General features: G+C 44.7%; 1 protein-coding gene across 6 annotated transcripts in view; it reads left to right on the plus strand.

Moving 5' to 3' along the window:
- BMP2 (bone morphogenetic protein 2) overlaps window positions 1–25809 on the plus strand; it is a 221999-nt gene that overhangs the window by 38834 nt on the left and 157356 nt on the right. Inside the window, exon 1 of one of the 6 annotated variants that reach the window (XM_027653770.1) lies at window positions 3988–4068. The exons of 2 other annotated variants lie outside the window; for them this stretch is intronic. The gene's annotated coding sequence lies outside the window, so the exon portion shown is untranslated. Of the gene's footprint in view, window positions 1–3987; window positions 4069–14242; window positions 14277–24899; window positions 25024–25809 lie in introns of those variants that run through there. 3 more of the 6 variants (XM_027653769.1, XM_027653771.1, XM_027653767.1) reach the window with 3 other exon arrangements.

Consider the following 25809-nt stretch of genomic DNA (forward strand, 5'->3'; position numbering starts at 1 on the left):
ATTCTGGTGTGTGCTATTCCTGGCTACATGAGCTTTTACTTTTAGTGGCTGCTTTTACACCCTAGCCCTTACTTATGGGGTTAGAATTCAAAACTAAGAAGCTTTTCCTGGTGTTCTATTCAGCCTAAGCAGAGACATGATGCAGAGCTCTTTTCTTGGTAGGCCTCTGTGTGTCTGTCATGATTTTACCTGAACTTTGGAAAAAAAAAAGCTCAGTATTGAATTCCAGGTACTGTCGGGGTCACTTCAGCTCGTGGATGCCTCTGTTTTCCAAATTCCTGTTCTTATCCAACCTGCCTTACTTAGATTCTCCTCACATTCTCCACGTAGAAGATGTAATACTTCCTCCTCCTCCTCCTCCTCCTCCATGAGCAGCTTTTTCCGCTCAGGCCGCATCAAAAGCGGATCTAGACCAGACCCAGAGGGGGTGGGGAACAGCAGCAACTTGTTGCAAGAGCTGCATTTCCCCAAAGTCTCTTTAGACACTTCTTCATATCAGCTTTTCCAAGTAATTACTCGTGAGAGTGCCCCGAGTTTGTAGGGCAGAAGATGAGCTCTGAGTGGAGCCTTTGAGGTGAAATTCTCAAGGAGAATTTGTGCTATTTGGTGGTGTGGTTTCTGAAATCTGCCTTTGGGACACGTGAGGCAGGCAAATGATGGTTGCTGTTGTGCTAAATAAAAGTGTTTTTCACTTGCTGTAGGCGAAGAAGTAACGGGTGTATCTGTATATCCCTGCAATTACTGACAAACAAATCAATCAATGCAAACCCTGGCAGGAGCACCAGGCAGCACCGACAAAGCTGTTGATAAAAGCTGATCTGCACCACAGGGGATCTTAAAAATATGCTCTCTGATAATTGTCCAAGGTGAGAGGTGGCAACACTTTATCTTCTGGTATCCCTTGGCTGTACTGCTGGTGGATGAAGTCAGTAGCCATGATTCAAATGGCTGAAGCTTTGGGAAAATTCAGCTCCCAGTCTAAGTCCTGTAAGTGGTACTTGGATTAAGAGGAACAATAAATAACCCCCTCAGCCTTACTTTACTCTTGGTTCAGGAGAGTGCAAGCTGCTGTTGCAGATCTGAGCTGGGATTTGAGGTTGATGTGTTGGGGTGTCCCTCAGTGCAGAGCAGACAGCACTGACCCATCACGAGTCAAGCTCTCCAGGAGAGTCTCTGTACCCACCCTCTGGGTGCTGGCACTTCTGGGGCGTTCAAAGTCAGCTGCTGTCTGTGTCTCTCATGCTTGAAAACCACCCCAGGATGAAACACTGCTCGGCCCAGTGGAGAGCTGAGTCATTAACAGTGCTCCCAAAACCCCCTTCCACGGCAGGAACTGAAGGGTGAGAGGGAGGAGTCTTGGTACCGACCAAGACTGAGGAGGAAAATGCCTGAAAGGGCCCCCAACACTGTGTGTGTTGCCCAGACAGCTGACTGGTGACTCAGGGCTCTCTCATGCTGCTTTAAGCTGAAGCAACAAATCCCTGCAAAGCTTTATTTGCAAATAAAGCTGCTTTTTCATGGCCAAGGATGAACTCATCCTGCCATTCAGCCTTTTACCTTCCTTCAGTCCAGTGGTTGCAAAAAAATGGTGGTTTGGACTGTCTTTCAGGCTCTTAAAAAATAATCAGTGGTTTGGTTGTCAAATGTTAGGTGGTGGTTCAGGAATTCTTGGGTTTACCTTTTCTGTGCTCCCATCAAGTCAGGGCTGCAAGGAGGTGATACCAAGTGAACGTTGGCTAATTTTGAAACTTTTGCTTTTAAATATGTGCATGGTTAATTAAAGGAAACACGTTTTCCTTCTCCACCCTTAAGAGTCCAAACACCTGCTGTGAGGTTGTAAAAGTTCTGGGTTAAAAGCTGTTATGCCTGGCTGTGTATATAAAAGTCAGAGGTTACAAGATGCAGCATTATCTCAAATGTTGGCCGGTGGATTTAGGCTGCACTCCTCTTGGGTTGTGTTCCTTGTAGATCCCAAGGTGCTGGATCTGATGGGGGTCTCTTGCAGTTGTGTTTTTAGCTGTAGGAACGAGTGAAGGAAAAGTCCCAAAGGCAAACATGGGATTTGGTGCTATGCCTTCCAAAATTAGAGTATGAAAGACTGGGTTCAAAATAATTGTCGGATTGCGTGCTGTTACTGTAACTGTTTTCTTTAGGATACTGTTTCTCAGCTGGAGGGACATTCTGAGATATTATCTGAACCTGGCTCAGGGCTATTTGGATGGGAACTTTTAAGATAAACAGTCTCACCTTTGTTTGACCTCTTCAGTTTAAAACTGTTCATATTAATACTCCCCTAAGTCATTCCTCACCCTTTTCAGACACTTTAAATATTACAGCTGTACTCACAAGATCTAAATGAAACCGAAAGTTATGTGTCTGTGCAGATGAACCGAGGACAGTCTTTTGCCCTGAGGAGACTGGACCTGAAATAGGAGGGGGGGAAACCTGTCAGGGAAAAAGTTACTGCAACAATTCTGGCTGGATTAAACACGTGGGGCTACATTAGAGGGTCTCAGGTGAGAGATCTTCCCAGCTCCTTGCAGAAACAGCAGGCAGCACTGACTCTGAGTTATGCAATTCATCAGCAGACTTGTCTTCTAAGTGATACTTCTGTTGTGCAACTCTCCTGAATGAATAATCCCTGATGAAAGCAGTGCGAATGCTGTTGTGTTGTAAACTTGGTTTTTCCATCCAAATGAGCAATTTTTTTTTTCTTTTTAATGCCAGACCCAGCCTTTTAAAAATAGAAGCTTTAAACAAGACTCTCCCGTGTCTATCCTGGCACCTAAATCAGTGTCAGCCTTTTCCAAAGGGCTGAGCAGCACCTGGAGTTCCCCACAAGGCTTGTGACTGACCTGGGAAAGCTGTAGCATGATTAACACGCTGAAAAATCATGTTGCAAGTTCATGTGCCTGAGGGCAGGGTTTTTTCTTTTTTTTTTTTTTCTTCCCCACCCCTTCCAGTCTGTGTCTGGATTACCAACTCTTACTATTTTATTTTTACCCTCATGTTAATTCATGTTTCTCAGAGCTTCATCTCTGAAAGCCAAGCTGGACTTAGAGAACAGCGAAGAAAACTTGACAATATGATTCAGCTGTGTTCTGAACCCATTAGCAAATATTGTATTGATTATACATTCAAGGAAAGAAAAACCCCCACAAGGGCACAACTCTTTAAAAACTGGAAAAGTTTTCAAGACTTGAAGTATTTCTTTAGAAATGAGTCATCTCTGAAGATGCCTAAACCAGCAATTGTTATGATGGTGTTATCTGCATCTCTCTTGTTTTCTGGCCCTGACCCAAAGTTGGGTTTCTTGCCTGTGCTTGCTGAAGGGGCAGTTATTAGTTTATTCCCTGTGACAGAAAAATACTCTGATTTCATTGTAAGACCGGGGGAGCATTGGTTACTTGAATTTCCACAAGCTGAGAGCTACAATATGATGCTTAACTGCATTATTCAAACTTGGCCCGTGTTTATTTTTGCTTTGCTGTCACAGCTGAGCTGTCAAAGCTAAAACTCCCTAATGACAAACTTCCCCCTGTCCTGACACACTGCACACAAACCTCCCTCAGTCTGTGCCAGCCCAGCCTTTTCTCTCTGTTACCTGTCACTGAATCACATCCTGTGATTCAGGGAGGGCCAAATGTCCCAGCTCAGGGGCTGGCAATAATTGACCCCACGGACCTTTCCAGAGGGCCAGGCATCAGCTGGCAGTGCCCTGTGCTGCTGGTAGGACATGGGGTAACCGTGGCTTGGCTGCAGTGACACCTGCACATCCTGAGGTGTTCACATCTCCTCAGGGTGACACCTGTTGCTGTAGCATCTCCAAAGCAACACAGCGGCGACGACAACAAATGACAACAACGCGGAGCAGCAGCGGAGGAAAAACAATTGTGCAAGAGGCCCGAGAAGCTCCTCTGTCACGTGAGGAACTTTCGAAGCCGATGGCAACCGTGCCCGCGTGTGACCAGCAGGTGCCACTGCAGCCCCAGGAACGGGGAGCGGGGAGGCCGCGGCTGGAACTGCGGCACAGGGACATCTGGTGGCCTTCTCGGTCCTGCTCAGCTGGTGAGAGCGTGTGCCACGACACGAGGGGTGTACGGAGTCGACATGGGGTAAAACCGCCCCACAGACACATCTGCAGGGTGAACTCTCAGGGCAGAGAACTCTCCTTCTGTTTAGGACTCTCTGGAAAGTTTATTTTTCCTGCCTGAGTCTCCTGCTCGCCCTTATGGTGGAAGTGAATCCATCGTGGTCTTTCTGCCCCCACATCAAGGTGTGTAACTAATATTTTTCTCCTAGGTTACTGTTGTTTTGGGCCCAGCAAGCACTGGAGGTTTCTGCCCCCTCGAGTGTGTGTGGCATCATGTTCCAGATTTGATAAACACTGGCTACTGCACGCTCATGGAATAGTGTGAGGGACCTGCATTGGCCTTTTTTAGGTGTAAAGGTGGCATCTGGGAGAAAAGATCTTCCATTGAAATATTATGTCATAAAAAAACAGGTCATGATATTTTTTATACACTTTTATTTATTTATTTATTTATTTATTTTAAAGAAAAGCAAGTAGTGGCAGCCGTACAATTTCTTCTGTAGTTCTAACTGTTATAGAGGTATATCAATATATACTTTTAACCCAGGTGACTGAAGTCTGTCTGGAGCATTATCTACTTAAAAAGTATCTCCTGTTACTCATACAAAACCTATCCCCATCAGAGGCCTTAAATTGCTGGGAAAAGACTCTGGGATTAGAACCAGTGCAGCTGGGCTGGACAAGGGGGCAGTTAGTGCTGTTTAAGGTGTTCCTTTGTGCTTTGGCCTGGTGTGAACTCTTAGCTGGACCTTCATGGATCAAACCATGAGTGACTTTTACCTTGGCTGACACTGGAAAGCTGGGTTGTTGTTTGGGCTCAAAAATACTGCAGCTCAAGCAAGGAAGGCCCCTCATGGCAGGTTGTCCGGAGAGGTTGTGGATACCCCGTCCCTGGAAGTGTTCAAGGCCAGGTTGGATGAAGTTTTGAGCAACCTGGGACAGTGGAAGGTGTCCCTGCCCATGGCAGGGGGTTGGAATGAGATGAGCTTTAAGGTCCCTTCCAACCCAAACCTTTCTGTGTTTGTGTGGTGATTTGATACAGGCACCTCCCATCCTAACAAATATACTCCCTTCTGAAGCAGTTAGTCCCCATTAGCAAGCCTTGAAGATCTCAAGTCATGACCTGCACGTTCCCAAAAATTAAATCCACCCCAATGTTTTGGCATTAGCAAAGTAGTTCTGTGTAATTTAGTTATTTGTCACTTTTTATTTGTGATTTTAAGCCCTTTGATGCAGGCAAGTCATATTGTCAGTCTTTACTGTGCAGCTGAAAAGAAGGGAGACACACCTCGATGAAGCAGAGGGTGAGATTCATGAGTGACTGCAGGAATAGAAGAAAGAAATAAAAATTCAGAACACCTGAAGAATGGATCAGAAGTTGTGGTAGTTTTTCAAGGATTTGATTAAACTGGAGTCAGGATCTTCTTTCCAAAAGCAAGCACGTGAGTGCATTTACCAAGGGAAGAGTAATGCAGTTTAAATGGAGCTTCTTTTTTTATAGGTGGATCTTGAAAAAACCCTTTCTTTTTGTGGGTTCTTCTAAACTGATTACACTAATGTGGTTGTTCCTGTAATTTAATTATCTCTGCACTCAATGAGAACAAGTTAATTAAAAGTCTCTTCTTTTGTTGTCCAAAATTTATTAGATTTTCCTACGTGGAACTTCAGGGCTTTTGTTTGCTCCCCTTGTCGCGGGCTGGTTTTGTTCAGCACAGCTGTGCTTCCTATTGCATAACAACTCAATATAGCTGCCTTTATAGCTCTTCCCTTGTACAGAATTACCTCCAGGGATTTGCAAATGTAGGTCAGCAGTGTAAAAACACAAGTCCTACTCCTTTATTCAGGTTTGTTCCCAAGTGGGAAATCGGTTTTGCCTCCGTGCCTTCAGCTGGTTGGATTGCAGGGGCTTTGATGTTGGAAGTGCAGGGAAACTGCTGGGCTTCCAAGCGTGGTCCTGGTGGCCTGGGTTGGGAAACTGGGTTTTGTTTATAAGCAGAAAGGTTTTTATTTTAGAAAGCCCCTGGGAGATGAGCTTAACCTTGGGCTACGGTAATGTCAGGACTGAGCAGGGCTGGGCACAGTTTGGGTTTGGGTTGGTGAGAGCCAGTCCTTGGGAGCTGCCTGACTCAGGGCTGACACCCTTCCTCCTGGGTACGGATACCACAACACCTTGGTGGGAGGTGCTGTGTGCTCCCTGAGTCAGTAAATCCAAGGCACTGGATTTTTCCTGGTCATTAAGGATCACTTGGCTCCCTTGGTCAGAGCGTGGCTCTCCTGACTAACCCTGACTCCAGCAAGCTCTCTCCCTGCAGTCCAGGTTCCTCCTGTGCTCTGCTTTCCTGTTAAAGTGCTGCAGATCCATGACTTTGGTCCAGGATAGCTGGTCCTTCTTGGGGAGATCCATGTATTTTTTACATGGAGAACTTTGAGCTTTGCAGGTTCCCCAGGACCTGCTCAGCCTTGTGAGAGCACTAAATGTATCTCCTTGTGTATCTGTTTCCCAGAGTGACTTCCTCGTGTCCCAGTGAATGCCGGGGAGTTCCTGCCAGGAGAGGAGTGAAACATTTCCATTATAACTGGCAGGAGGGCCCTGTGCCAAGGCCAGTGTGACCTGAGGATGTTGCAGCACCTCTGGGCTAGAATGTTATTTATTTAAAGCAAAGGCTTTAAACTTGACTGGAGAGGTTGGCCCTCGGGTCACACTCTGGAGCAGGGAGCTCTCCTTTCTGACCTTTGCAGACCTGCAGGAATTTCCTGATTTTAGGAATTGCAGGCTCTGAACTGATGAGGATGGAAGAGGGAAAAGTCAGAAATCGAAAATGGGCAGTTGTGCTCCCAGAGCCCTGCACAGCTTTTTATATCCACATCTGCTATAACTTCCCATCTTGGTGTCTTTGGGAGGTGTCTTTTCCAGCAAGTTTCATGTGTTAATCAAAGAGATTTGAAACAAGAATTTCTTATGCATTGTGTATTATACTCTACCAGCTCTGACTTATGTTTGACCTAGAATTTTTTTGGGAATACCCAAGTGTGAAGGAAATATCTGTTCTTTAGAGACAAGTAGAGAGGAAGGCTCCATTTCTAGGTGAATATTCCATAATCTTTACAAATACCTTATTTGTAAAGATTGTATATTGATAATGTGTTTTTTAAGTTACTTTTCCCAGAGGCCCAGTTCTGTGTTTGTAGAAATTTTGGCTTCTTGAGTGGATGGTCCATTTTGTCTGGTGTATCAGACAAGGGGCTCCATTGGGTTTCCAGCACAGAGATAAATGGGAGCTCTTGTTTTAAATCTGTTATTCCAAGTTTAATTCCAAAAGAGAAATCTTAGCTGCAAAGAAAGTGCCTACAGAGAAAATGTAGAGCTTTAGCAATCTTAATTCTTCCCTGGAATTTCTCTGGAAATTAAGGTGGCTGTCATTCCAACGTTTGAAATCTTTCAGGGTATTGTGATCATTCATGTTATTCAGTGACCATCCAGAACATGCTTAAGCAGAGCTTTTAGAGGTTCCATGACATTTCTAGGATGAGATGGGAGCAGTTAACAAACCTTTGGCAGCAACAGGAGTCTTGTCTTAACCCACTTCCTAATTCAATACCCGGAAAGCTCCTCCATGCTCTCGGATTCGGCGTTGCTTTTAAGTGGGTACCTGCAGTAACATTTGTAGCTCTGACACTGATTCCATGCTGTGCTTGTCCTGCTCTCCCTTTAAGGGCCTGATCCAAACCCAGTTTGGAAATAAGTGGGAAGTCTTCCATTGATGATGTGCTCTGGAGCAGATCCTGGAAGGAGCTGCAGAGGAAGCGAAAACGCAGTGGTGGGTCATGTGTCTTGTGTCTGCAGGGCTGGGGAGCTGATGTCATGTTTATTAGAAGCCAAGATCAGAGTTCACAGGCTCAGGAAATGTCTGCAGAGTTTAGGAATGGTTTGTAACTCCTATCCCAATGACAGGTTTATTTGGCACTTTTTGATAAGTGGCCTGTTTGAAATTTCCTCTCCAAGTAAGCAATTTGTAATTCCCACTTGAAAGGGCTACTGTGGGGGATGGTGCTGGGGCCATATTTGAAACCCATTTATGGTTACTAACATCCTGGCATCTGTCATCCAGGAGTCCTGGGCCCTTATTGTTTTGATCTGTCCAAAATGACTTCTTTATATAGAAACTGGAAGGCTCTCTTTGTGTCCCGAGTGCCAATAAAAATATTTACGGTCCCTTAAAACATATAAATAGAATTGGTGACTAAGCTGAGGGATCATTAGAAATAGTTCCACCATTTTCCTATAATGGAATTTGCTCTCTTGTTTCGGTCACCCCGTCTCATTCAACCTTACAGTGTGTTTTACTCTGTTCTTCACCAAAATACTGCCACTGTGACCCTCAAAACCTGCCAAATCTGAGCCCTGATTCCCAACCCTCATATCCCGAGCCTGGCTTCTGCTTCCTTAAGCCCCAGTGCAGTTGTTTTGCAGGTGTTGAGGTTTCTCCCACTGATGGCTTCTATTGGCTCCTGAAAAAAACTGGAAGAACTCTGGTTGTAGTCGTGGTGTAGCTGCAGTACTTAAGGGGTGTCAAATGCTTGAAGTGCTTAAAGAATTGGGATTGTTTAGCCTGGAACAGGGAAGGCTTTGGGATGACCTAATTGGGGCCTTCCAGTACCTGAAGGGAGCCCACAAGAAATATGGGGAGAGACCTTTTACAAGGGCCTGGAGTGACAGGACAGGGGGAATGGCTTCAGACTGAAAGAGTAGGTTTGGATTAGATATCAGGAAAAGGGTCTTCCCTGTGAGGGTGGTGATGCCCTGGCACAGGTTACCCAGAGAAGCTGTGGCTGCCCCATCCCTGGAAGTGTCCAAGGCCAGGTTGGATGGGGCTCTGAGCAACCTGGGACAGTGGGAGGTGTCCCTGCCCATGGCAGGGGGTGGCACTGGATGATATTTCAGGTCCCTTCCAACCCAAACCCTTCTATGATTCTGTATCCAGGAAACAAAGCTTATTGGGAGAGGTAGCAGCTTTTCTTAAACTGGCTTGGGTGTTTGGAAAGAGCAAACAAATAGAACTCAAGGGCTCTGATAAAGTGAATTTGAGCCCAAAAGTTTGTTCTGTCTTTCTAAATATGTTGGATAATAACCCTGTGAGTTTCAAGAGAATTATCAAGCTCTGCTGATGGGAAAGACACGTCATTGTGTGCTTTTATGGTTGTAATTAGATCCTAGAACTAACTAGAATTCTAACAATGCTTATTTTTTATGATAATTGGGATTTATGAGCTTTTTTATGATTGTGCAACTACCCCTCTGAGGCAAAGAAGGAGCATAAGGAACACAGGACAGGTGCCTGCCAAGGGTGAAAATGCTGAGTTTACCTTTGGCTGATTTTTTTCTCTCTTCAGAACTTTCTGGTGCATCAGACCTAAACTTGGGGTTCAACTACGCTGGTTTTTATTTTGAGAATTAGAGCTTTTGGGTGGTTTTCAGAGTTCCTGGGACAGCCAGGTCAGGTAAGGACCTGTAGACCTCTCTTGGAACTGGAATACTCTATTCTTTAGTACATGTGCAACCCTTGGAAATAAATCCCAGACCCCCACGTCCTTTGTGTGCTCTTGAAAGCCCCCGAGCTCCTTTTTGGGGTAAGGTCTGGGTGGCCAAACAATGCCTTCACTGGTCTGATGCTTTTAAAATCTAAATAGTTGGAAGAGGCCTGATTTGCTTGGAGACACCCTGAGGACAAGCAGTGAGGTTGAGAGGAGGATCTGGATCCCATTCCATGCTGCTGCCCTGTTCTCTGGGGCTTGGACTCACAGAGACTGGTCTGGAATCATATTCAGATTTATATCTTGTCATTAAAGGTTTATACATCAAATATCCTTGACCTGTGTCCTCATCCAAGGTAAACCAGACAAGATTATCCAAATGGCACTTTATCCTCGTGCTGATTTTGGCCCGTTCTGGGCTTCCCGTTCAGACCATTCCCTGACCCGTCGGTGATGTCCCAGGATCCCGGGGAAGGCGCTGCAGTTCAGCGTTACAAGTTGAGTCTGGTTCCTGCCAGCAGAGGACACCGTTGTTCCATAAATTTCTTTAAGAGCCTGTCTTTTGGGATGTGCTGTGGCTCTTCAGCCTGATGTTTTATCGAGTTTTGATGTACTCGGACAATTTGTTACTCTTACAAAGCCTATTTCTGTTAAAGAGTGTAAACTTCTGAGACCTTAGGAGACAAATTGCAGCTGAATTATCACCCAGGTCCTGGAAGCAGAGACCTTTTGTTGTGCCAGTTCTCAGCCAGGAAAACACTGAAATTAAGGAGGGATTTAAAACTGAGGGCTTTGAGAAAAGTGATTTTTTGAGTGCCTTGTGTGAGGGTGAATCTTGATGGCTGCAGTGGGCTCATGCTCAATGTCCAGTCAAGTGTCTTCTGCAGGAGGTGGGCCCCAAAATTTAGAGGAGCCTTGGAGGGCACAAATATCTTGTTTGCCAAAACCAATCCAAAAAATTCCACCCACATCTGTGGGCAAAAATACAAATTTAGCAATTTTTTTATTTTACCTGAGATTTCACCTCAGTTTTGCAAAATTATTTACTGAATAAAAGTAACGTCAAAGCTTTATAAATGCTCTAATGTTCACTGTAGTAGAAAATCCATTAATTCACTGTTAAGCTTTAAAGTTTAGGGGTGAGGGAAGGCTTAAACTGGTTTTAGTTTAGTGTTTTCTGACTTCTGAGACTGTGTTGAGCCAACAGGGAGGATTCAGCTTTTTGGTAGCAACACAATGAACATACTCTTTGTCCTGCTTCTCCCTCAGCAATTCCAGTGCCCACCATCACCCATGACTTGGAATGGAAATGTCTTCGGGTTCTGATTTCAGTTGTTACTTGATTCAGAAAACCTAAGTTTCTCTGTTGTGATGCCTTTTTTTTTGTTGTTATTATTTGCTTGGAACCTGAGTGTTGGAGATAGGTCTTTAAGCAGAAAAATATGAGGCTAAAAAGAAAAAAACCCCTAAATCTCCTTTCACAGGGAAAAGCAAATCACAGGCTTACAAGGAAAGACGTGATGAGCTTCATCTTTGCGGCTTCCCTTTCCCACTCCCCCCCTGCAGAAGTTCAAGAGCTCTGCAAAACCTCAGGTTCCACAAAATATGACCATCCCTAATGATAAGATTTAAGTATTAATATTGCATAGAGCAGTGGGAATTGTGAGGAGGAAGGACTTTTCCTTTGGCTGAACGCCCCCTTTTCAACAAAAATAGCAAAATTGAAACTTGTATTAGGAAATGTGAAAGTCCCAGGAGTCTCAGCGTCCTCTGAAGTAATTTCTTCCACTTCTGGGTAACCAGCTTCCTATTTATCCAGCAACACTGTCCCATCTGTGGGAGAGAGAATTCCAGGCTGGGCTCTGTGGCCTCCTCAGCTGAACCTCAGGGAAAAAGCGACGTGTTCCCTGGCACTGCTTTGTCAGGTTTGCTTTAACACTTGCACAAACCTGGTGGTGACCAAGGAAGAAAAAGGGCAGTCAGGAATACCAAACCCATAGAGTTGACAGCTGTGCTGGTTTTAGGGTGGAAGCCACTGGCTTTGGGACCTTTGGAACAGGTGGCAGGGCTGGTGTGGCACCTCTCCTGTGGGCAGAGCCCCAGTTAAAGCCAGTAGGTCTCAGGTGTTCAGGGACAGGCTTTGAGAGGCTGAAATGGGTGTTATAGTTCAGTGACTGAGAAGAATTAAAACTCCTAAGGTTGATTTACTGAATTAATTTTATGTCACAGAGACGGGGTTGTCTCCTCCCTTGCATGGTGAAGCAGGGAGAAGGCAAGAAGTTTTTGAAATCCCAGTGTCCTCGAGCTTTCCTGGCTGAGTGGCCAAAAGCACAGAATGACTCTTGCTTCCAGGAGTTGGTGTGTTGTCCCTGTTCTCTGGAAAGGGATAGGAGGCACCTTGGTACCTGATGGTGCTTAAGGGACTGGTTTATATATGACCAGTGGGCACTTAACCCTTGACTGAGCAAACACCAACTCCATCACATTTTGGATGTATAAAACCAGCTGGAGTGGGTATGGTAGAGGAAAAGGATTTGTTCCTTCCCCATTCCTAAAGCTGAGTCTTTACCCCAAGGTAGTGACCTATAATTTAAACACTCATTTGGTTAATAATTTTATTTAGCTTTGTCTTGCAGGTCAGTCCAGTCTCTTTCTGTGTGAGGCTCACAGTCCTGGTCCCTCTGTCCTGCCCTCCCACCTCCCTGCTGACAGCACGGACATTTTAAACACCTCAGCTTTCCTCTGAATTCCCAGGCTGCTCCTGCTTCCAGTCATCCACATCTGGCAGTTGTTGGTGACAATCTGTGGCATCCCAGACCTCTGGCCATCCACAAACCCAGTCCTGAGCTATGGCTCTGTCCCCTTGTGTGCCTTGGCTTGTAGGACACATCCCTCAGGATCTGAGCCGGTGGATCCACATCCAGAAAGCACAAAGTCCTCTTCTTTTGTCTTAAACTGGTTTTTATTTGAGGTATGAGATAAATCAGATGCCAAATGGAAATTTAAGAATAACATTCTCGATGGTTTTGAATTCTTTCTCATAAATTAGTTCTAATAAGTTAGAATTTTTGAAGCTGGGTCCTTAAAATGGCAGAAGGAAAAGCTTTGAGTGGGGCCTGACCCAATGACTTGTTTTCAGAGTGAAGGACAATTTGTAGCTCCCCCCAACTCAGTGGAGGGTTTGGAGGGCTCAGAGCTGGTGAGAATTGGGCTGGGTTTTGTCTCCAGTCCATCCAAGGCTTTTAAGCATGTGTTTAACTTTAATCCTGTGAGTGATGCTGTGTGATGGCCAGGTATAAGTTAAGAAGGTGCTGCTTGAGTTTTTCAGATGAGTCTATCCCTGGGCTATGCACAGGTGACATTTTGTGCTCCTGTGCAACCATTGTGCCTCAGAGGATCCAATTTTGGAGCTAATTGCTCGTGCAGACAAGTGCCTCCTGCACATACATGTGCAAAGGTAAGACAGACAGAGATGGCTCTGTGCAAATTTGGGATCTTCAGCTGAAAATCAGCCCCTTCGTGTGAACTGGTTTATGAAGTGACTCGAAGCAGCTCCATCTCTAGTCTTGCTAAACCTCAGCCTTCTGGAACTGCCTTTTGTGCTGTGATTTGTCTTTCCTTTTTTATTTATCCCACCAGGTATAACATATTTGCTCCTGTTCTTTCCTGCAGCACACCAGAATTGTTTTGGTGCTAGTGCATGTGTGCAGCTAGAACTGGATGGATAACGTGGATGTGTGTGTGTGTGTGTGTGTATGTGTCAGGTTTTGGAAAATTATTGGAAGCAGCTGTGGGTGGAAGAGAAACAAAGCCGTGGCTCTGTGAGCCAAACAATTAACATAGGAGTGGAACACTGTAGTTACATCAGTCTTCCTTTAAAAAGCCTGAATTTCTCCCTTATTCCCAAAAGTCCATTATTAATTCTCCTGGCATGTAACACAGCAAAATGACTGCGTTTATGAACTTGACTACTTCTTTTAACAAGTTCCAATAACTGCTTCCTAAACCTTGTGTTTTTATATCAATTACATATAGTAAGCATTGAGATCAACCAAAGAGAACTGCTGAGGCCAGGAAGGGTTATTTATGTGAAATGGGGATTGCCAACTGCCAAAAGTAAAATGTGGATATAATTTTATAACACCATTTTATAATTAAAGTCATAAGTGAGGTTTCCTGCTATTGTTTAAAAATGTGTCACTGTAAATTTAAATCAAGGATGAAGGCACAGAAGGGGCTACTAAAGAACATATCAATACAACAAAGATGGTACGGGGAACATGTCTGTTGCAAAAGGAAAACATGTGCTAACAATTTCAGTGAAATAATTATATTTATTGCATATAGATTCTGTTTTAGGAACTATAACCACTTAGGAACTGTTTTCATTCATGTCAGATTGAGGTTAATTTGTTGTTACTGTATGTCTATAGATAGATTTTACTGTCAGAGAAATTTAATATGTTGGTTTTATGATAAGACAGCCTTCTAGCCAGACTGGATTTTTTTTTTTAAAGGCCAAGAAATCTAGAAAAAGTTAATAATTTTGCCTAATATTTATGTGTCCGCAGCATTTTTGAGTTAACATTGAAAGAAAAGAAAATAAAGAAAATAAATCAAGAAGAAAATAAAGAAAACAAACCCTTGTCAAGTAAGTTCCCAGATTCAGAAAAAACATTTAAGCACACATTTAATTTCAACAATATTGGTGGGATGTTGATTTTAACAGGAGTTAAGGACATGCCTAAGGACTTCTGTAGGATTATTTTATCAGTTGTGGCCTGAGGCTGAAGAAGAAACCCCTTCAAATTGTCCAAGTGCACGGGAGTAATGACAGCCCTTGGTTTTCATTTACTCACTGTCTCAAGACATAACTTTGCTCCTCAACTGCCAAAGCTCTTCCGAAGGTTTCGGGGTCGATGGGTGGTTGACAAAAGCTCCCCCTTTTCCCAGCAAGCCGTGGTTTGACTCACATCTTCCATCCCCAAGAATTAATCTCTAGGACATTCCCGGCTTTGGTAAGTCACGTTGGTGGGACGGGTGGGTAATTTCCAAGGGATCATTCCATCCCTGGCCGGGCTAACGGAGCCCACGTGTTCCGCAGCGGCGGCACCGGCGGGACGTTAATCAGCGCCCGGCGCTGCTGCCAGACACGGCTCAAATGGCAACCCGGGGATAGAGGGGGATAATAACATGCAACAGATATCATTTGTCACACGTGCCATCGGTGAGTTCCTTGGAAAACACATCCCGGGGAAGGAGCTGATGGTAACGCAGCGTTGAAGTCCTGAAGCTCCCAAAGGAAAGAAATGCCGGAGCCCGGCGGATCCTCATGATCCCGCTGCCTCCTGTTGTTGTCATACAGGATCTAACTAGAGGGCCACGGGTTATTTCTCCAGTGACAAATGTTTTTTTCCAAATGGGAAAAATCTTGGAAGCTGCACTATGCAGGAATTCTACCTAGAATTCATGCCTAGGAAATCTCAGCCAAAATGGCTCTTTAAGTTGTTCCTGACTCTTGAAGTTAGAGGTGCTGCAATGGAAGCAGCTGTATAACCAGAGCATAAGGGGTCACCTTAGCCACTGGGTTCATTAAGGCTGAAAAATGTTCTCATCAGTGACACCAATTCTGTCTTAATTCGTCACTCATTTGAGGCAGAAAGAATTCTTTAAAGTCTGATTTCCCACTCCCTGTCCCTGGAGGGAAAGGGGAAGAAGTGGTGCGAGGAAAAAATTGTGAGGGAAGGAGAAATGAAATGGGAATGTCAGGTAGCAGGAGGAGCAAGAGGAGATGCTGGGGGCTGGGAGCCATACCTGTAATCAAGTAAATAATGAGCCTAAACCTCCCTGACAGGGTCTAGAAGTCTGTGAGAGGTAATTTCACAGTGTCTCCAAGTAACTGTTACTTAACTTTGAAACATCTTTTTGACCTCTCAACTGAATTTCTTTTGTTTTTAAAACTTAGCCCTTGGCTCTTGCCCTGTCCTTGGGGGAAGGAGAGAACAAATAATTGACTTCTCCCCACCCTTTCCCTCTCCCTACTCTCTAAATCTGATTTTTTAAAGCCAGTTCTCTTGTACTTTGTTCTGTTCCATGTATCCAAGGTATTTCCTAGTGTCTTTTTTTGTCTTAGGGATTATGCTGTGGTCTATACACTGAGCTAAATGTCCCCGAACTGTTCCCTAACTTCTAAAAATCAGCTTTCTGGTCTCCTGGATTTCCATACATGTTTTCTGTGAGCACTCCACAGATAACCAGGAATGGCTCAGAGTCCTGCATTTGTCTTCCTGAGTGCTCTGGAGTTATCATGTGTGGCTGATCTGGGTACATTTAACTATTCCAAATATTTTTTTAACATGTTGGGGTTTTTTTCCCATAGTCTGGACTGTGCAATTACTCCATCACTATTAGCTCAGCTTTGAGTATCTGATGTCAATTAACCTCCTGTAAAAGCTGAAGCAGGAAAGGCCATGTTTAAAGCCTTCTAGATATTATCAATAATCAGGAAAAGCATCACAGGTGCCCTCTCCTGCTAAGCAGTTTACTATCAATAGCCCGAGAAGGCAAACATGGAAATGTCTTGGAGCATTTAGAGCAAAAGACTCTGCTACTGGGAGGGGAGGGGGTTTATGCTGCCAGAAAGCTCAAATATTTGTGGATTGCTCCATGTGAGAGCAGACAACTGAGCTGAAATCGCAGCCTCCTGCCTTTAGCAGCAGCAGGAAGCATTTTGTTGTGCTGCTTCCCTGGGTGCTCTCTAATGACAGAGGAACTGCCCATTTCTGTCTGGTGAGATTGAGCCAGAATCCTTGGGAGCTGAACAGGAATGAGGCTGGACAGAGCTGCTCAGCATGGTTTGCATTACACACTTGCTGCAGATACTGCCTTGAGGAGAGCGTGCACACGGAATGTTTTGTCCTAATTGACTCCAGTCTGTGTCACCCAGAGGTTTCCAATCCTTGTCCTCCAAGCTGACATGTTAAAAAGAACACAAAGCTTCTCTCTTCGTGCATCTTTTCTTATATAGATTCCCAAGGATTTAGACAAACAAGAAAATGCAGATGTTTAAACTGAACTAAAAGAGGGAGTGTAAGGTCAGCCCAGAGCTGGGTAGTGAAGAGGACCTGGAATTTGGTGGATCTGCTGCTTGTATAACCCAAAGGATAAATGTAATTGCTGCAAATCTGTATTTGCAGCCCAGGCAGCTGTGACTGGGTATGAGACCTTCAGCAGGTCTGCTGCTAAACAGGCCTCTCCAGGCTCTGCTGGAGAGGGAACTCTTCAGAATTAGAAACAAAAATGATTTTCTTGCGTTGCTCAGAGGTCACTGTTGACACATTTTTCTGGATTTCCAAATGAGCAGAAGACCATTATCACTCTGCTTGTGCTTAACATCCCTCTGGGATGGGGCACAGGCATAACCCAAACCTGGCTTCAAAGTGGTCAAGCCCCCAGCCTCACTCCAAATGAATATGTTGGACAGTTGTGTTTTGACAGCACTGGTGAGGAACATTGGGAATTTTACACCTCCTTGGTGAGGTACAGGAAGGATTTGGGTTCCCCATCCTTGCTACAGCAAAGCACCAGGGAGTCTTTAAAGTTTCCATGACTTTAAAGCTTCTTTCCGTGACTTCCATGAGGTAGGAAGTCTCAGTTGCTTGGGAAAGGAGGAGACAGAGCACAAAGAAACTAGTAGGAGTAGGAACGGTGTGACAGAGCAAAACACTGATCGTGGATTTCAGCAGCTCAGTTGTTTTCTGTAGCTTTTAATCTTTCTTTAGAAAGTGACCTTAAAAGCTGCTTCAGGAGCATTCCAGAGGATACATGGCAGTTTGGAGTGTCTCTCCCTGTCCAGAAATTGTATCCTGGATCCAAGTGCATCGTTGCCAGTATTGATAAATCAGCATTTTACAGTAAAACCCTGTCTAAAAAAAACCCAATCCACTAGTTCCTATTTGTTACAGGAGATCAGTGTTCTCTGAAGGCTCTTCCCTGGCTCCCTGATTGACCCTTGGAGCTCTGGCCTACAAGCTGGTGAATAACTCCTTGTCCCCTGGGCCTGCTGGATATTCTAATCCAGTTGTCACAGCTTTCCTCAACAGCTTGTACAGCTCTCTCCTGGGTCTTGTGAGACTGGTGGCAAAATTGTGAGGTGATGCAGAGCTGGAATTAAAGAAAGCTTTCCCAAAAAGCTCCTCGGAAACTTGCCTGGTTTCATGGTTCATCAGAAACCTTAAACTCCTGCCATGCCTGTTGAAAGATTGGCTTAAGTCAATGAAGCCTTTGGAGTGAACCTCATCAGGCAAAATTGGTGGTTCCACTGAGAATCCAGAATGTTACCAGTTTCAAACAGCTTTTGCTCAGAGATCTCTTTGATTCATTTGGAGCTGACACAGTAGAGCTGTGGAGCAACATGAGACAAAATACTTCAATGATCTACAAAGCAAAACCACAGAGTTTTGTGGAGTTATCATTAGAGCTGTGTTGAAAACTAGAGGGTTTTTTTTCAAAGGAGCAGGGAAATACGACACTAAGATCTGCAAAATTGCCTTGCTGTGATTGCCACAGCAAGGAGCTCAAACCCTGCAAACTTCACCAACTGCTTAGTCTCATCAGAGAACTCAGACTGTCCTTTATTCCATTGCTCCATGTACAACCTCCCAGTGAAAGCCCTCCTTGCTGGATCCTGTGTTAGGAAATCCTCGATGGAGTAGTCCTTGTCTTGCAAGGCTGAGTGGGCACAGGAGAGATTTCCAAGTCAGCTTGAGGGAGCTTTGTTACCCAAAAATTATTGAAAGTCATTTGTAATTCTGAGCTGCTTGGAAAATCTTGGTTGCAGGAGTCTGATAACATCCAATAGATAAAAATGAGAGTGGACTGAGAAAACAGGGGATCAAAATGGACCTCAGCTACAACAGACCTCCTCAGGCATTTGCTTTGGGTTCTCCCTTCCAAGCCGTGCCTGCAGTGCTCCCAGTGCTGTAATTTTATTTTAGTCACAGTATTCTGAAGGTCTTTCATGGATCCGACACTGCTAGTTCAGTGTTATTTTGATTTTATTGTTTTGGTGCTCATGTGGGCCCCCTGAGCAGCTTGTCTAACCAGATGCCCAGAGTGAGCCACAGCTGAAGATTCCCAAGATGCCTGTGCTGCTCTTTCCCTTGGGAGCAGCCAGTGGTACATATGGAGAGCTTTCATCAAACCAGAGGTGGCTGATGATGGAGGAATGCTGGGATGTGAGAGGACTGAATTACAACACCTGTAATACTGGAGTGGCCTTTTCAAATGAGTGCAATACTGGCTTTGGCTTTATTTTTCCTTCTCCAGAAGAAAATTTTCTGTGGAGAAAGCTGATTTTTCAGCTCTCTGCACCCCAACAGACACATTTGGAAAGCTGTTTTGCTCTGGGAGTGATTCTTACCCACGGGATGGTGGCAGTTTGCTTCAGTTTGCTTCCTTTTCTCCCAGAATTCTCTGGTGTCACCCCTTTCCTTCTGTGCTCGATATCACCAGAACACAGCCCTCAAATCCGTATGAAATGAACCCAATTTCCCCTGAGATGTTAACGTGCTGCACTGATTTCAGCTTAATCAAAACAGATGTTTCCCAAATGCATCGAGCAGGATGTAGAAAATTTGGCTTTTTAATGCAGATTCAAAGGCAAATTCCTCACAACCACCACGGAAACCAGGGCTGTTTGCTGAGCACTGTGGGTCCGGGCTGGGCTTTTTAAGTGCCACTTGCTGCTTCTGCACACTCTTGTCTCCTCCTGCAGACTTATTTAGAGCTTAGTTACACCCAGGCTCTAAAGAGACTTGGCCAAACCTTGGTCTTGGGGACATAATTATTAGAATCTTGCCAATTCCTTAATTAGATGCAGGATCAGTTCCTTTGTAGGAGCAAGATGCTTTTACATATATTTTGTCTTCTGTTTTGGAATCCATGCTCTTAAATTCAGGCATTTTGCACAAAAGAATTTTGCACATAGGGAATTAAACTGAGGAGTTTGTGTCTGTATTTGCAGGTTCTTTGAATCTGTGTTTGATCAGACCCATTTGTAACCCTTAAAATTAGTACAAATAAGAACCAAAAAAGAGTTGTCTCATTGTCTGGTTCAAACACTGAGGTAAAAGAAAGACCCATATCTGTTTCTGTGGGTACCTGTCGTTGAAGGAGGTGAATAAATCCAGTTTATGCAATAATGTTTTAGTTGGGATTAGTTAGTCTGAATCCTTCTCCTAAGGGCTCTCCTATGTGTACTGAGGGGTCAGGCAGAGAAGAGTTTAAGTGGAAGAAAAAGTCTTGGTGCTTCAGTGTGTATTACACCTGGTCTGCAGTTTTACTTTTTCGTTGATCTTTATTGCAATTTAATGATTCTGACGTGACCTGATGGAGTAGAATTTGATCTCCATCAGCATTTTTAAAAAAGAAACAGGGAAAACTGAGGAGCTTGGGATTTCTGGTTTTGAGAATGGAGACTCCACAACTTCTTTGGACAACCTATCCCGGTGTTTGATTGTTCTCACAACAAAAAAAATGGTGTTTTTCCTATGGTCAGATGAAGCTTCCTGTGTTTCAGTTTGTGCCTTTTGCCTCTTGTGCTGTCACAGGGCTCCAGTGGGAAGACTCTGGCTCCCTCTTCATTCTCTCCCAACAGATATTTATTTACACCAGGTGAGAAGATCTCCCTGACCCCTCTCTTTTCCAGGCTGAACAGTCCAGTTCTCTCCCTGTCTTTCCTCAAGCGAAAGATGCTCCAGTCCCTTAATCATCTTTGTGTCACTTCATTGGACTCCCAGCAGCAAACCCTGTGCTAGGGACCCCAGAACTGGGTGGAAATATTCCTGAGGATTCTTCTGTGCTGTTTCCCTTCCATTACAGCGAAGTTCTCTTGTCCCAAGTCTTCTTTTACACAGATCCAATATTCCTCACTTTCTATTCAAAGCTGCATTGCTTTGGGACACCATTAAAAGCTTGGCACTGCTGAGCAGGCTTTTCCTTTTTTTTCCTATGGGCCAAATTGTAGGAGTTTTTGGAAGAACAGACCATGAAATGTGATATATTTTTCTATAGCTGTATTCTACAAAAAAACGTTGCTCTAAGTGGTGTGACAGTATTCAACATTTATTAGGATCTGTGAGGAATTTCTCTTAGCCACGATAAATGGGCAAAACTACTTAGGGAATCCCTTTGGTCTCTGGAGAAGGACTTTGGCATTTGGCACAGGAGGGATTCAGGTCAGGTTTTTATACAGATGCAGTGTAATCAAATCTACCTCATGAGTGGCCCTGGGTGCTGCCTCCCCCACGTACTGATGTCAGGGCACTTTCTCCCTTTTCTGGAGCTGTGGACTGAAGCGTCCCAAGAGCTGGATGTAGGAACTTTGTCCAGCCCTGCCATAAATGGGAAGTGATGTTCCAGAGCATTACCCTCTGCACTGCACTTCTTGACTGCCTGTTGCTGCTTGAGTGATAGAACAGTTTAGGTTGGGAGGGATCTCTGGAGGTCATCTGGTCCAACCTTTAACCTCATCTTTGTGGAGGAAGGAAAATCACTTGTTTAAACTTCCAGGGATAACCACTTGCAGTTGTTTAGCTCCATGTGCCTCCAGGCACCCACATTTAAATGTTTAATGTGCACACTTGCTGTATCAGTTCCTTAATGGCAAATTAAGGACTAAATGAATGGATTCCAAACCAAACACAAACCAGACCAGACACACATCCAACCAAGCATCTCCAATGCCTGGATAATCCAGACCACATTTATGAATAAATGGATATGTTCTCTTTGGTGATTTTGATAATACGTTGTACTGAGTAGCAAATTCTAATTAGGGCTCTTTGATACTCTGTAGCTGGGGGAGAAAACAACCTTCCCCTGGCGTTTCTGCAAGTTTTGTTTTCCGGTTGGGAACTCAGAATCCCAAAGGAGCATCTGTTTTCTTTGTGGAATCATCTACGTTTTGTGAATTTGCGGTTGGGAAAACTGAAATGTAGTCAAGGAATAGTCTCATATTTAACTGGGCAGTTCCATATAAGCACAAACTGGTTTTATTTTTGGATTTCTTAGTATTTTTTTTTAATAAATTCTGTGAACCTGGTGAAGTTTTATACAGTACTAGCAAACTGGAGGCCAGGAAGTTCTGCTCTGTCTTGTGTAGCAGGGAGGCTTATCATTACATTAAAAGGTTAAATTATGAAAAGAAATAAATTCAAGGATTTAAAAAAAACATATAAGCCACACTTTTATACAAGGTGCCTTTAGTATGTCTTTTGGAGTATCTTTGGAATTTATTGCTGCTGATCTGTGGTGAAGTTTAGGAGGTATTAAGACTCCAAATCAACTTTCCTATTTGTGTGCGAAAAAAGGATACTCAGGATGATCTAAATAAAAATTAAGTGCTTTTTGAAGGTCCATCACGCTTCCTGCTCTGGGCTGCAAAGCTCCCAGGCAGGATTGGCTCTTCCATCATTGTCTGTGGCACTGACCTTGCACCTTCTGGTGAGGAATCTGGACTGGGTCATGGTCAGGTCTGGGTGACTCTCTGAGCTCGAGGCTGCTCCCGGGTGTCACTTTTTGTCTCCGTGTTTGCTGTGAAACCCAAAATCACAGCCCAGAGTGAAGCAGTAGGTGGCACTGCAGCCTCTCTGTTGCTTGGGTAACTTTCCACAGTAATTCCCCCTTGCCAGCTCGCCCCGAACAAGCGTCCGTGTTTCCAAAAATAACAAGGCTGTTTCCAAGTTTTCTTGAAATATATGCGGGGCTGGTTAGTCATTCAGAATCACTCCTTTGCAAACACTGGGGATATTTCACATCAGAGCAGCACGTCAGAAACGGGAGTTTTGCAGGAATTCCCAATATTGTGGAAAGGAGTCCCCTGAAATGGTTCTTTCTGGCAGGAGGGTGGTGATCTACCTACGTCAGGGGCTGAGCTGCTGCAGGTTCCCTGCTCTGCTCCCTGAGCCCTTCCTGGGGTTACAGCCTGTGGGAATGTTTGTCCAGGGGGAAAGGATGGGGACAGGATTGCTGGGACAGTGCTTCTTTTGTCCAGAGGGTCCTGGGTCAGCTGGAGTTGTCCTGCTCCCTTCTGCACAGCCAACCCCTCATCAATGAGGAGAGATGGGGGGGGAAGGAATGGCTGCTGATTCTGTGTGTGAAATGAAAACTGGGCCCTCGAGCTCTCACACCATTTCTGCCATTTTGACCTGCCTTTGTTTTATTTTACCAGAAGTGCAAGGTTTGATTACACAACAGGTACCTAAGCCAGGACAATGAGTGATGAATGATGAATGAGTGAAAAAACTTCCCCAGGTTCTTCAGAGTGAATGATGTGGAAGACAGGGAGCAGGATAGGCCAGGCTGGGTAGGGCACTGAGCAGCCTGGTCTTGTGGAATGTGTCTCTGCCCATGGCAGGGGGTTGGAACCAGATGATCTCTAAGGGCCCTTCCAACCCACCCCATTCTGTGATTCTGTATCATTCTTTATTCTCCATCTGAGGGCTTGGTGTGGGACTGGCCTGAAGTGCCTCAGCTCGAAGCAATACAAAGTTCACTAATCAATGGAGAGGCTTTAAAGGTGTTTTGGAGTAATTATCCCTTTTTCCCAGAGGTTTTGAGGATTGCTGGCTGCATCTAAGGATGCTACACAACCTCCAGTGCCAGGTGTCCTGAGCATCTCCTGCTTGTCTGTGCTGCCTTCCCTGACACCAGGCTGTGGGCAGGAGGTCGGTGTTAGAGGGGTCTCATCCCTGTGGGGCTGAAACAGTGACTGGAGCCACGTTCTGCTTGTGTCAGAGGACAAACTTGAACTGAGGTTGCTGCACATTCTTGCCCTGCCTGCCCCAGTGCCTTTGCTCAGGTCCTGCAGACTGGAACACTTCCTGTGCTGAAAACTTCTGTGCAAACATGTCGTGGTTCGGGTTTCCTGCTACTGAGATCTGTCTGCTGGAGCCTCCTCCGTGACAAGTTTACACTAAATCTTCCCATGGCTTTGAACTTTGTCCTCTGTTCCTCTCCCTTCTCCTCCAGCCTGTCCCATCTGCCCATCCTGTCTTGACTCTTGCATCACAAACCCCGTGTTCCATCTGTTTTCCAGGGAAGTTATAAAGCACCTGCTTTTGGCAGGTGATTAAAAGCAAATAGTAATAAAGGAATTAATGGGACATGGGAATATGCAAAGAGGGCTCTGAGCTACTCGCTACCTGAAATGGTATAAATAAAAACGTGGACTATTTTAGCTGCCTGCACTGCTGCAAATGTGATTGCCATTTTTAATTTGATTTTCCAGCCAACTCTTGTTCGTGAAGACATGGGCTGTTTTCCTTTGCTGTCCAAGAACTCATGGTGTGAAGGAAGAACAATAAATAAAGATGGGAGCAGCCCAGGAAAACTGCAGCCTAAGACGGAGCAAATGTGCATGGTGTTCTTTTTTCTTTTTTTTTCCTGCTGAAAAAGCAAGTATTTGATTATGTTTCTCTTTGTTTAGACTCTGTATTGAGAGATCAGCCTAAGAAAGCCTGAATCAATTAGAAAACAAAGAAATGTTGTCAAAAGGCTGTATAATGAGTTTCAGTTTGAAGAGACCCAGTCCCAGTGGATTGAGCCTGGATGTGTGAGGGCACAGCCCCTGCCCCTCAGGTGCTTGTCTGGGGTCCCTGCACTCACTGTGTCATCAGTGGAGAGCTGGGGGCTTCATCCTCAGTGGAACACTGGCTCTCCAGCAGAACATCTCCTGCTCCTGTGGGAATGCTTCCTGGTAGAGAGCTGAGATTCAGGTGCAAAATCAGCCACATATTCACCAAGCGAGAGACAAGAGTCAGTTCCCCCCTAGCTGTGCTTTGGCAGGGAATTAAATTCCTGCAGCTGGATTTGGCACATGTAGGTTAAAGCATCTCTCCAAAGGCCACTGTATCCTGCAGTGCATATTCCAACCCCTCCAGTGTGCTTTCCCTGTTAGGCTCTAGTGTAAATACAGCTGCTGTCACGGGTCAGTGCTGCCTGTCACATCCTTGGTACTGTAAAACTACAGTTGTCCAACATGACGGGGATGGTCCCTTTCACCCCTGTGTGTCCATGTTCTCTTTCTTTCCCCCTCCTCTCAAAAAGGGAAAAACAAAAAAAAAAAGAATTTGGGTGGTCTTAAGCCCATACTCATATAATTCTAAAGCCCAGGAGTCAGAGCAGCCAGGAGGCCCTGGGAATCTTTTTATTCCACAGCTGTGCTGTCACAAAGGCGTTGCCTTCCTTGAACTTACAACTGAAGGCACTTTAAATAGAGGTTTCAGGAACTTCTTGAAACTGGTATTTATTTCTTGACTTTTGTCGTGAAAATGCTTGTTTGGCAAAGGCAACAGATGCCCAGAGCTGGGCTGAGCCAGTGGCTGCTGTGCCAAAAGGTAGCATATGATCCATGCTGGGAGCATCTTTGGTTCACTGAAATGAATTTTGGGAAGTGTGGAAAAGAAGGAGCAATGTGGGAATGTTGGGTCTGTGATACTGGGGCAGGGCAGGCTCTGGATATATGTTGTAATTAGTTTACTTTCTCAACTATCAGCTTGTCTGAGGTTACAGTCTGGGGTCAGTCAAGCCAGGGGAAAAAAAAAAAAAAAATCAATCCTTTCTAATGCTCTGCTTTTAAAAGCACACCAAAGCTTTTGCACTTCTTTAAAGGCCAAGCTGAAACTGGAGAGTTTTGGTTTTTTCAGAAAGTTTGTATAAAAACTTACATATTCCATGTATAAAGAGTTTGTTCAGCGTGTGTATTGAACAAACCTCATGTTGTAGGGGATTATTCCTAGGGAAAACATTGGAAGCCTGGGAAATTGGAGATAATGATGTCCTGAAAGAAACTCTCTTGACATGGTAATATGAGCAATTGCAGAATCTAAATAATCTTAACTCTGCATAGCAGGTGACCCTTTAGTATGACTTCCAGAGCCACTGGGCACCTTTAGTTCTAAGCAAGTCAGTGGAAACTGTGGATGTGCAGGACAGGAACTGAGGCTCAAAAAGTCTTGTTTGTTCCCCTGTTTCTTCCCTGGGAGAGATTTGGGTACTGTGGGTCAGTAGGGAAAACCTGGGGTTACGATGAGGTTCTCTCCCAACCCTCTCTCTCCATCCTCTGTGCTGCAGATCTGTGCCCACCCCAAGGCAGAGCTCAGCAGGCAGCCACTGCTTCCACA

This window comes from Corapipo altera, unplaced genomic scaffold (genome assembly GCF_003945725.1).
Source record: "Corapipo altera isolate COAL_440 unplaced genomic scaffold, ASM394572v1 70, whole genome shotgun sequence".
In the NCBI taxonomy this organism is placed as follows: domain Eukaryota; kingdom Metazoa; phylum Chordata; class Aves; order Passeriformes; family Pipridae; genus Corapipo; species Corapipo altera.